This window comes from Aquarana catesbeiana, linkage group LG04 (assembly GCF_042186555.1).
Source record: "Aquarana catesbeiana isolate 2022-GZ linkage group LG04, ASM4218655v1, whole genome shotgun sequence".
NCBI classification, from domain to species: Eukaryota; Metazoa; Chordata; class Amphibia; order Anura; family Ranidae; genus Aquarana; species Aquarana catesbeiana.
This window is the reverse complement of record NC_133327.1, coordinates 691,238,178-691,250,261: the sequence shown is the minus strand read 5'-3', so window position 1 is coordinate 691,250,261 and position 12,084 is coordinate 691,238,178. Positions and strand designations below refer to the sequence as shown.

Genomic DNA, 12,084 nt, shown 5'->3' with positions numbered 1-12,084 from the left:
TCCATCCATACCCCGTCCATCCATACCCTGTCCATCCATACCCCGTCCATCCATACCCCGTCCATCCATATCCCGTCCATCCATATCCTGTCCATCCATACCCCGTCCATCCATACCTCGTCCATCCATATCCTGTCCATCCATACCCCGTCCATCCATACCCTGTCCATCCATATCCCGTCCATCCATACCCCGTCCATCCATATCCCGTCCATCCATACCCTGTCCATCCATATCCCGTCCATCCATACCCTGTCCATCCATACCCCGTCCATCCATACAACGTCCATCCATACCCTGTCCATCCATACCATGTCCATCCATACCCTGTCCATCCATACCATGTCCATCCATACCCCGTCCATCCATATCCCGTCCATCCATACCCTGTCCATCCACACCCCGTCCATCCACACCCCGTCCATCCATACCCTGTCCATCCATATCCCATCCATACATACCCCGTCCATCCATACCCCGTCCATCCATACCCCGTCCATCCATATCCCGTCCATACATACCCCGTCCATCCATATCCCGTCCATCCATACCCTGTCCATCCATACCCTGTCCATACATACCCTGTCCATCCATATCCCGTCCATCCATATCCCATCCATCCATACCCCGTCCATCCATACAACGTCCATCCATACCCTGTCCATCCATATCCCGTCCATACATACCCTGTCCATACATACCCTGTCCATCCATATCCCGTCCATCCATATCCCATCCATCCATACCCCGTCCATCCATACCCAGTCCATCCATACCCAGTCCATCCATACCCAGTCCATCCATACCCTGTCCATCCATATCCCTATCATACATATCCCGTCCATACATATCCTGTCGATCCATATCCCGTCCATCCACACCCTGTCCATCCATACCCTGTCCATCCATATCCCGTCCATCCATACCCTGTCCATCCACACCCTGTCCATCCATACCCCGTCCATCCATACCATGTCCATCCATACCCTGTCCATCCATATCGCGTCCATACATATCCCGTCCATACATACCCTGTCCATCCATACAACGTCCATCCATACCCAGTCCATCCATACCATGTCCATCCATATCCTTACTTCCATACCCCGTCCATCCATAACACTCCATTTTTACCCCGTCCATTCATAACCAGTCCATGCATAACCGGTCCATCCATACCCCGCCCATCCATAACACTACATCCATACCCCGTCCATCCATAACCTGTCCATCCATAACCCTTCCATCCATAACCTGTCCATCCATAACCTGTCCATCCATAACACTCCATCCATACCCCGTTCATCCATAACCCGTCCATGCATAACCCGTCCATCCATAACCTGTCCATCCATACCCCGTCCACCTCCATCCAAAGCCCGTCCATCCATAACACTCCATTTTTACCCCGTCCATTCATAACCAGTCCATGCATAACCGGTCCATCCATACCCCGCCCATCCATACCCCGTCCATCCATAACCTGTCCATCCATAACCCGTCCATCCATAACCTGTCCATCCATACCCCGTCCACCTCCATCCATAGCCCATCCATCCATAACCTGTCCATCCATACCCCGTCCATGCATAACTCGTCTATCCATAACCTGTCCATCCATAACCTGTCCACCTCCATCTATACCCCGTCCATCCATACTCTCTCCATCCATACTCTCTCCATCCATAACCCGTCCATCCCTAGCCCTTCCATCCATACCCCTCTGTACTTTTACCTTTTTTTTGGTCTGTGATGGTTTTGAATGCCAATTCATATCTTTCTTTCTCCATCAGATTCATCACTGCGGAAATAATATGTGGACTGCAATTCCTGCACGCTCGTCAGATCGTCCACAGGTAAGGATTGGATCAGCTGATTAATAATGCGAAATTTAAATGTGAACCCCGGGGAAAAGAAAAACCCTCCCTTGTAGAGGGGCTCCCACCTCACTATAAGGGTTACATGATTATTTATGCCTAGGGGACCAATAGCAAAGACTTCTGCTGACCTCCTTCCCGGCCGCCCTTTTCACCCTGAGGCTGTGGGGATTGGACTGTGAGAGTGGGGATTAGGTGAATAAACCTCCCTTTTATTGGTACCCAAGGCATAAACCATTGCAGTGTGGGGGAGGCCTATCACATGGGTATTTTCTTTTTCCCCCCAAATTCAGCTTTAATGGGTCACTCCACCATAATTGTTCTTGTAGTTATGGGTAGGTAATGTTGGGTGCAATCACCCCTCGGCTTCTGGTATTTTTTTGGTGAATCAGGAAGACTTTCCACCAGTTCCATGAGTTTCCAGTTGTGTTGCCTCTCATAAAGTCTCCTTCCTTTACTGCAGAAGTCTCCCTGTTCATGCCATATTCTGCTTAATGTAGGATTTATACAAAATCCAGCAAGAGGAGTGAGAGCTCCTCATGGTGAATATAGCAGGTGGGCGGAGCTGTGAACCCCAGAACAGAGATCTTCCTGTAGGTGGATATCAAATAAGCCAATGTCCACCCATCAATCTTCATTCTTCTTTGCATAGATGTATATTTGTATCTTTTCTCTCTTAATATAATGTAGGATATGCAGAGCTAACTGTTCACTTCTTTTCTTTACAGAGATATCAAGCCGCAGAACATACTACTGGATGGTGAAGGACATATCAAGATTGCCGATTTCGGCTTGTCTGTGGCTGGTGTCACCAGTTCCAATAGGATCAGAGGACGTGTGGGTACACCGGCATACCTTGCCCCAGAAGTAAGTTTTATGATATTCTGATATTAGACTTAATTGTAATTATTATGGGATACAGAAAGGCCATAAAGGGGCTCCCCTTTCATTAAATGGAGAATTCCTCCACTGGGGTCCCGGTTACTTTCGGCGGGTCTCCAGGCCACAACTACATCCAACAAAAGGGGAAGTTCTGAGAGTTGTAGCAGTGTGGGAGCTTCTTTGTGGAGGACATTGAGGCCCGGGGTGTAGATGGAGGGATCTGTCTGGCCCGACTCATACAAATGGGATAAAAGCTTCAGGAAGGGCTCACCTGCTCTACTCCTCCTTCTCTTTACCATGGTGAGCGCTTGTGAACATTGACATACTGGGGTCCGTATACCTTTAGCATATACTTTATGCCTCACCTCCAATATTCACAAGCTTCACCTTCGTTTGTTATATTTTGAATCTTAGCACAATTTTAGGACTCCTGGGAGGCTTCATACATCACATACACTATATTGTCAAAAGTATTGTGACGCCTGCCTTTACACGCACATGACCTTTAATGACATCCCAGTCTTAGTCTGGAGGGTTCAATATTGAGTTGGCTCCACCCTTTGCACCTATAACAGCTTCAACTCTTCTGGGAAGGCCGTCCACAAGGTTTAGGAGGGTGTCTATGGGAACGTTTGATCGTTCTTCCAGAAGAGCATTTGTGAGGTCAGGCACTGATGTTGGATGAGAAGGCCCGGCTCGCAGTCTCTGCTCCAATTCATCCCAAAGGTTGAGGTCAGGACCAGTCCAATCAAGTTCCTTCACCCCAAATTTGATCATTCGTGTCTTTATGGACCTTGCTTTGTGTACTGGTCCAAATTACTTTGTCGAGGGGGATTATGGTGGGGGGTTGTTTTTAAGGGGATGGGCTTGACCCCCTTAGTTCCAGTGAAGGGAACTCTTAAGGCGTCAGCATACCAAGACATTTTGGACAATTTCATGCTTCCAACTTTGTGGGAGGAGTTTGGGGACGGCCCCTTCATGTTCCAGCATGACTGCCCACCAGTGCACAAAGCAAGGTCCATAAAGACATGGATAAGTGGGTTTGGGGTGGAGGAACTTGACTGGCCTGCACACAGTCCTGACCTCAACCCAATAGAACACCTTTGGGATGAACTAAAGCGGAGACTGCGAGCCAGGCCTTCCTTCTCGTCCAACATCAGTGCCTGACCTCACAAATGCTCTTCTGGAAAAATGGTCAAACATTCCCATAGACACCCTCCTAAACCTTGTGGACGGCCTTCCCAGAAGAGTTGAACCTGTTATAACTGCAAAGGGCGGAGCCAACTCAATATTGAACCCTCCGGACTAAGACTGGGATGTCATTAATGTTTATGCGTGTGGATAGGCAGGCGTCACAATACTTTTGACAATATAGTGTACATCAGCATGGAGTCACCTCTGTCCTCTGCCTGGCTCAGGAATGTTCTCATCCTTATTTCTCTCCCTTTTGTTTCTACAGGTCATTAACAACGTGCCGTACTTCACCTCCGTGGACTATTTCGCCTTGGGATTGATCGTATACCAAATGATCTTTGGACTGCATCCCTTCTATGCTCACATGGAGAACGCCCGTAACATCATGTGGGCATTAGTAAATAAGGAACCCTATTATCCAGTTACCACGGACTGCAACCTCCAGGACCTCCTAACAAGGGTGAGTATACACTGAACTTTACCTTCTTTTAAGGGATACAAATCTGTTCCAGCAGCTATGGGGGGCATCCGAGCCGAGCCGCAGCTCTAATTGTCCATTCAGACACTGAGCTGCAGTTCGGGCCCATCCCCCTCTCTCTCCTGATTGGCTAATTCACTTTGATTGATAGAAGTGGGAGCCAATGGCGCCGCTGCTGTGTCTCAGCCAATCAGGAGGGAGAGTCCCGGATGGCCGAGACACTCGTGGACATCGCTGGATAGAAATGGGGCTCAGGTAAGTATTAGGGGGGCCGAGGGAGGGGGAGGGGCTTCTGCACCTTCTGCCTTTACAATCACTTTCATAACAATTACAAAATATCTTTATTTATTTTTTTTTACTTCTCCTTTAAAAACTTTAATGAGCTAAGATGACACAAATAAGGTACCATGCTACGCCCCGATCCAATCAGGACCACAGCTGCAGAAGCTGAAATATGTCGCTGTCAGAATCAAATAATAAAATAGTGGGTTCTGTTGTCCACATATTGTTATTGTTCTTGCATTGTTTCTTATTATATTTCATTCTTCTCTACAGCTCCTATGTAAGGACCAAGAAAAGCGAACAGAACTTGTAAGGGACATCAGACGCCATAAATATTTCGAGGGGATCGACTGGACCGACTTAGAGAAAGGAAAGGCCACCTCGCCATTGGCATCGGGATCAGTAAGTATACCAATCATCCTGCTTTATTTACTCGGTGATCCCTGATGGGTCAGATTTGGCCCACAAGCCTTCTGTTTGACACACATGGTCTAGATCAGGGTGGTCTCCAAACTACGGCCCTTCAGTTGTTCAGGAACTACAATTCCCATCATGCCTGGTCATGTCTGAGAGTTTTACAATGCCTCATGGGACGTGTAATTCCGCAACAGCTGGAGGGCCGTAGTTTGGAAGATCCCTGGTCTAGATATAGTTCAACGGTGTGTTGATGAAGTGCAACGCTTCTTCTCACCACTAGAGGGAGCTGGGCTTGAAGGAACCATCTTGGGGTAATCCGCAGCACATCAGAGATGGGGGGGAGGGGGTCACCATGCTTTGTTACCATTTTCTGTATCAATCAGAATCTCTCAATGTCTTTTTCTTTTTTCCAGATGAATAAGACACCGATCGATAGAAGAATGGAGATGAAAGAATTCATGACAAGAGTAGACAAGGATCGTCCAATAAAAAAAAAGGACCGGAAGAACTTCAAAGGCTTCTCCTACATGAGAGCGAGCATGAGGCGGCAGTTACTGGCCGCCCCTCCACCACCACAGAGGCAGCGTTGGTTCACTAAGGCCTTGGTATGTATAATGCAGTAGAACCAACAACCATCTGGGAAGTTGTGCGTCCCTTTGTGGGAAAACACAACCCTTCACAGACACAGACGCTTCTCCCAATCTGACATGTGTGCGGGTGTAGGTACATGGATGCACACTGTCTGTATCCGGGGCCGTGCACCCACACCCGCACACATGTAAGATCAGGATCAGCGTCTGTGTCCATTCACCTCCTGCGTCCCATTAGCCATCAATGGGACTGCCTGCACCGGGAGGAGTGGACCACCTGTGCATCCCCATTTCAAAAACACCCCCCTTCACAAACACAGAAGCTTCTCCCAATCTGACATGTGTGCGGGTGTAGGTACATGGATGCACACTGTCTGCATTCGGGGGCGTGCACCCACACCCGCACACATGTCAGATCAGGATCAGCGTCTGTGTCCATTCACCTCCTGCGTCCCATTAGCCATCAATGGGACTGCCTGCACCGGGAGGAGTGGACCACCTGTGCATCCCCATTTCAAAAACACCCCCCTTCACAGACACAGAAGCTTCTCCCAATCTGACATGTGTGCGGGTGTAGGTACATGGATGCACACTGTCTGCATTCGGGGGCGTGCACCCACACCCACACACATGTCAGATATCTGAGCATCGTACAGGGAGATGAACGGGGCACCCTAGACTGATGATTCAGGGACAATCCGATCGCCTTCGGGGGTCAGGAAGGAATTTTTTCCCCCTCTTTGGAGACAATCTGACCAAGGAGGGGGCTTTTCGCCTTCCTCTGAATCATCGTAAGGTTTAGGGGTCCAAAAAAAGGCCCCACCTATGGGGAGCCAGAGGAGAACAGTGACCGATCTCTGATTATCAAGGCCTTAGAATCATTTCCTAAATCTAAATCATTTAGATTTATTTACAATAAAAAATGTACAAAAATAAATACTGTACATTTAAAACAAAACAAAACACAAAAAAAAACAAAGACTAAAAACAAAAAAAACCCCAAAGCCCCGATGGCCTAATGGATAAGGCACCGGCCTCCTAAGCCAGGGATTGTGGCTAAGCCAGACGCTTCTCCCAATCTGACATGTGTGCGGGTGTAGGTACATGGATGCACACTGTCTGTATCCGGGGCCGTGCACCCACACCCGCACACATGTCAGATTAGGATCAGCGTCTGTGTCCATACATCTCCTGCGTCTCATTAGCCATCAATGGGACTGCCTGCACAGGGGTACATGGAACACCTAGGTTATCCCAGGGGAAGTGGAAGTGGATATCTGTCACAACTAGATACCTGCTCCCCCCCAAAAAAAAAACACAAAAAACAAAATAACTAAAACAAAGCCAAAAAACACAAAAAACAAAAAAAAAACAAAGACAAAAACATTAAAAAAACAGACAAAAAAACAAAAGCAAAGGAGGAGTGGACCACCTGTGCATCCCCATTTCAAAAACACCCCCCTTCACAGACACTTCTCCCAATCTGACATGTGTGGGGGTGTAGGTACATGGATGCACACTGTCTGTATCCGGGGCCGTGCACCCACACCCGCACACATGTCAGATATCTGAGCATCGTACAGGGAGATGAACGGGGCACCCTAGACTGATGATTCAGGGACAATCCGATCGCCTTCAGGGGTCAGGAAGGAATCCCCCCCCCTTTGGAGACAATCTGAGCAAGGAGGGGGGTTTTCGCCTTCCTCTGAATCATCGTAAGGTTTAGGGGTCCGAAAAAGGCCCCACCTATGGGGAGCCAGAGGAGAACAGTGACCGATCTCTGATTATCAAGGCCTTAGAATCACTTCCTTCTATTGATTTATTTACAATAAAAAAAAAATGTGCAATAATAAATAAATAGTGTACATTTAAAACAAAAGACAAAAAAAACAAAGACAAAAAACAAAACAGACAAAAAACAAAAAAACAAAAGACAAAAAAAACAAAACAAAAAAAAAACAGACACAACAAAGAAAACACATAACACAAAACACAAAAACAAAAAAAGACACAAAAATGAAGAAATTAGAAGAAGCAAAGCCCCGGTGGCCTAATGGATAAGGCACTGGCCTCCTAAGCCAGGGATTGTGGGTTCGAGTCCCACCTGGGGTGCTGTATACTTTTCTGATCACATGATACAGAGAGCTGACACTCCATCACAGTTTACCTTAAAGTAGAACTTCATTAACCCCTTCAATACCGGACACCTTTACCCCCTTCCTGCCCAGGCCAATTTTCAGCTTTCATCGCTGTCGCACTTAAATGAAAGCTCAATCTAAAAAAAAACAATAAACATTTGATGTGTACAATGTAGCATGACTGCACAATTGTCATTCAAAGTGTGACGGCGCAACATTGTCCTGTATGGAGCGAGGTGAAAGTGTCCGGTATTAAAAGGGTTAACATCGATTAAAAAAAAAAAAAAAAGCTTTAGCACTGCTTCTTACCTGCAGCAGAGATAACTTATTACTTTTTTTTGTGTCCTAAACATACCGTCACCTCCTTGTATCAGGGTTCGACAAACCCCGGGCACCAGGTCGCATATGCGACTAGAATTAGCGACCTGGGGCGGCACAGCTAGGGGTATCCTGTCTCAGTGTGGACTCCAAACCCCCCCCCCCCCCCCGAGGCGATCGCATTGCCCGGGCGGGGGGGGGGGTTTGCGGCCTTCTTCGTTCCTTCTGGAATCTGGTGCTATCTTGTGGTGGCCGTTGGTATTACAACCAGCAATGCTAATGCAATGCTAATGGAGGCAGCGCTGCGATACTGGCCTGTTTTCACTGCCCGCCCATCTCCTTCCCAAAGTGGAGAAGAGAAGGAAGTGATTGCGGGCGTCATCTGGCGCCTTTTGCCTCATGGTGAGTGTGGGGATAGCCTTTTTTTTTTTCGTAATAGCTTTTATTTTTTTAAGTAAAAACTATTTATTTTTTTCTTAAAATTAAAATGAAACAATGTATTATCTGTCATCTCCCTGCTTGGCCCCTTTCACACGGGCTGTCTGATCAGCTTCGCCTGTCAGTTTTTCAGGCGGACCTGATTGGACCTTTAGACCCCTTTCACACCGAGGGCGTTTTGCAGGCGCTATAGCGTTAAAAATAGCGCCTGCAATCCGCCCTCAAACAGCTGCAGCATTGTCTCCAGTGTGAAATCCCGAGGGCCTTCACACTGGAGCGCTGCGCTGGCAGGACATCAGGAAAAGTCCTGTCAGCAGCTTCTTTGGAGCGGTGTGTTTACCGCTCCTCCACCGCTGCTCCCTATTGAAATCAATGGGGCAGCGCTGGGATACCGCTGGCAAAACGCAGCTATTGCAGGCAGTTTTAACCCTTTCTCGGCCGCTAGCGGGGGGTAAAAGCGCCCCGCTAGTGGCCGAAAAGCGCCGCAAATCCAATGGTAAAACGCCGCTATAAATAGCGGCGTTTTACTGCTGACGCTATAGGTGGCATGGTGTGAAAGGGGTCTTAGAGCCCTTTCATACGCGGGGGGGGGTGTCAGCAGTAAAGCGGGGCTATTTTTAGCCCCGCTTTACCTTCGTTTTAGCGTCGCTATTCGCTATTTTAAGATTGGTTAACTTTCATATTGAAAATAAAGCTTTGTTGGTCGTTAAAAAAAACCTGGCTCCTAACTTTTTTACCTGGCTCCTAGATTCCAAGCAAAATTGTCAAGCCCTGCCTTGTATTCTCTGTGTGTAAACCTGTGTACTGCTTCTGTGAAGATACATATCAGGGCTACATAAGAGAAGGGGATTTGTCACTGAAAATAAAGCTTTGTTAGTTAAAAAAAACACTGGCTCCTAACTTTTTTACCTGGCTCCTAGATTCCAAGCAAAATTGTCAAGCCCTGCCTTGTATTCTCTGTGTGTAAACCTGTGTACTGCTTCTGTGAAGATACATATCAGGGCTACATAAGAGAAGGGGATTTGTCACTGAAAATAAAGCTTTGTTAGTTAAAAAAAAACACTGGCTTCTAGATTCAAGGAGAATTTGTCAAGCCCTGCTGTAGTTGTACTTCTAGTATGGTATCTCTCACCCCCCTTCTACATGTATGGATCATTCCTGATATAAATATCACCCCCCTTCTACATGTATGGATCATTCCTGATATCATAAATATCACCCCCCTTCTACATGTATGGATCATTCCTGATATAAATATCACCCCCTTCTACATGTATGGATCATTCCTGATATAAATATCACCCCCCTTCTACATGTATGGGTCATTCCTGATATCATAAATATCACCCCCCTTCTACATGTATGGATCATTCCTGATATCATAAATATCACCCCCCTTCTACATGTATGGATCATTCCTGATATAAATATCACCCCCCTTCTACATGTATGGGTCATTCCTGATATCATAAATATCACCCCCCTTCTACATGTATGGATCATTCCTGATATCATAAATATCACCCCCCTTCTACATGTATGGATCATTCCTGATATAAATATCACCCCCTTCTACATGTATGGATCATTCCTGATATCATAAATATCACCCCCTTCTACATGTATGGATCATTCCTGATATCATAAATATCACCCCCTTCTACATGTATGGATCATTCCTGATATCATAAATATCACCCCCCTTCTACATGTATGGATCATTCCTGATATCATAAATATCACCCCCTTCTACATGTATGGACCATTCCTGATATCATAAATATCACCCCCTTCTACATGTATGGATCATTCCTGATATCATAAATATCACCCCCTTCTACATGTATGGATCATTCCTGATATCATAAATATCACCCCCCTTCTACATGTATGGATCATTCCTGATATCATAAATATCACCCCCTTCTACATGTATGGACCATTCCTGATATCATAAATATCACCCCCCTTCTACATGTATGGATCATTCCTGATATCATAAATATCACCCCCCTTCTACATGTATGGACCATTCCTGATATCATAAATATCACCCCCTTCTACATGTATGGATCATTCCTGATATCATAAATATCACCCCCCTTCTACATGTATGGATCATTCCTGATATCATAAATATCACCCCCCTTCTACATGTATGGACCATTCCTGATATCATAAATATCACCCCCTTCTACATGTATGGATCATTCCTGATATCATAAATATCACCCCCTTCTACATGTATGGATCATTCCTGATATCATAAATATCACCCCCTTCTACATGTATGGGTCATTCCTGATATCATAAATATCACCCGCCTTCTACAGGTATGGATCATTCCTGATATAAATATCACCCCCTTCTACATGTATGGATCATTCCTGATATCATAAATATCACCCCCTTCTACATGTATGGATCATTCCTGATATCATAAATATCACCCCCCTTCTACATGTATGGGTCATTCCTGATATCATAAATATCACCCCCTTCTACATGTATGGATCATTCCTGATATCATAAATATCACCCCCTTCTACATGTATGGATCATTCCTGATATCATAAATATCAACCCCCTTCTACAGGTATGGATCATTCCTGATATCATAAATATCACCCCCTTCTACATGTATGGATCATTCCTGATATCATAAATATCACCCCCTTCTACATGTATGGATCATTCCTGATATCATAAATATCACCCCCCTTCTACATGTATGGGTCATTCCTGATATCATAAATATCACCCGCCTTCTACAGGTATGGATCATTCCTGATATCATAAATATCACCCCCTTCTACATGTATGGATCATTCCTGATATAAATATCACCCCCCTTCTACATGTATGGATCATTCCTGATATAAATATCACCCCCCTTCTACATGTATGGGTCATTCCTGATATCATAAATATCACCCCCTTCTACATGTATGGATCATTCCTGATATAAATATCACCCCCCTTCTACATGTATGGGTCATTCCTGATATCATAAATATCACCCGCCTTCTACATGTATGGATCATTCCTGATATAAATATCAACCCCCCTTCTACATGTATGGATCATTCCTGATATAAATATCAACCCCCCTTCTACATGTATGGATCATTCCTGATATAAATATCACCCCCCTTCTACATGTATGGATCATTCCTGATATAAATATCACCCCCCTTCTACATGTATGGATCATTCCTGATATAAATATCACCCCCCTTCTACATGTATGGATCATTCCTGATATAAATATCACCCCCCTTCTACATGTATGGATCATTCCTGATATCATAAATATCACCCCCCTTCTACATGTATGGATCATTCCTGATATCATAAATATCACCCCCCTTCTACATGTATGGGTCATTCCTGATATCATAAATATCACCCCCCTTCTACATGTATGGATCATTCCTGATATCATAAATATCACCCCCCTTCTACATGTA

At 45.6% G+C, this 12,084-nt stretch overlaps 1 protein-coding gene and 1 non-coding gene across 3 annotated transcripts in view; both read left to right on the top strand.

Annotated features, from left to right (window-relative positions):
• The window catches only part of PPP1CB (protein phosphatase 1 catalytic subunit beta), a 336,969-nt gene that overhangs the window by 108,582 nt on the left and 216,303 nt on the right, over positions 1 to 12,084 (top strand). The window lies entirely within an intron of this gene.
• Positions 7,760 to 7,832, top strand: TRNAR-CCU (transfer RNA arginine (anticodon CCU)). The gene has a single exon. It is a non-coding gene; the product is annotated as a tRNA-Arg (tRNA).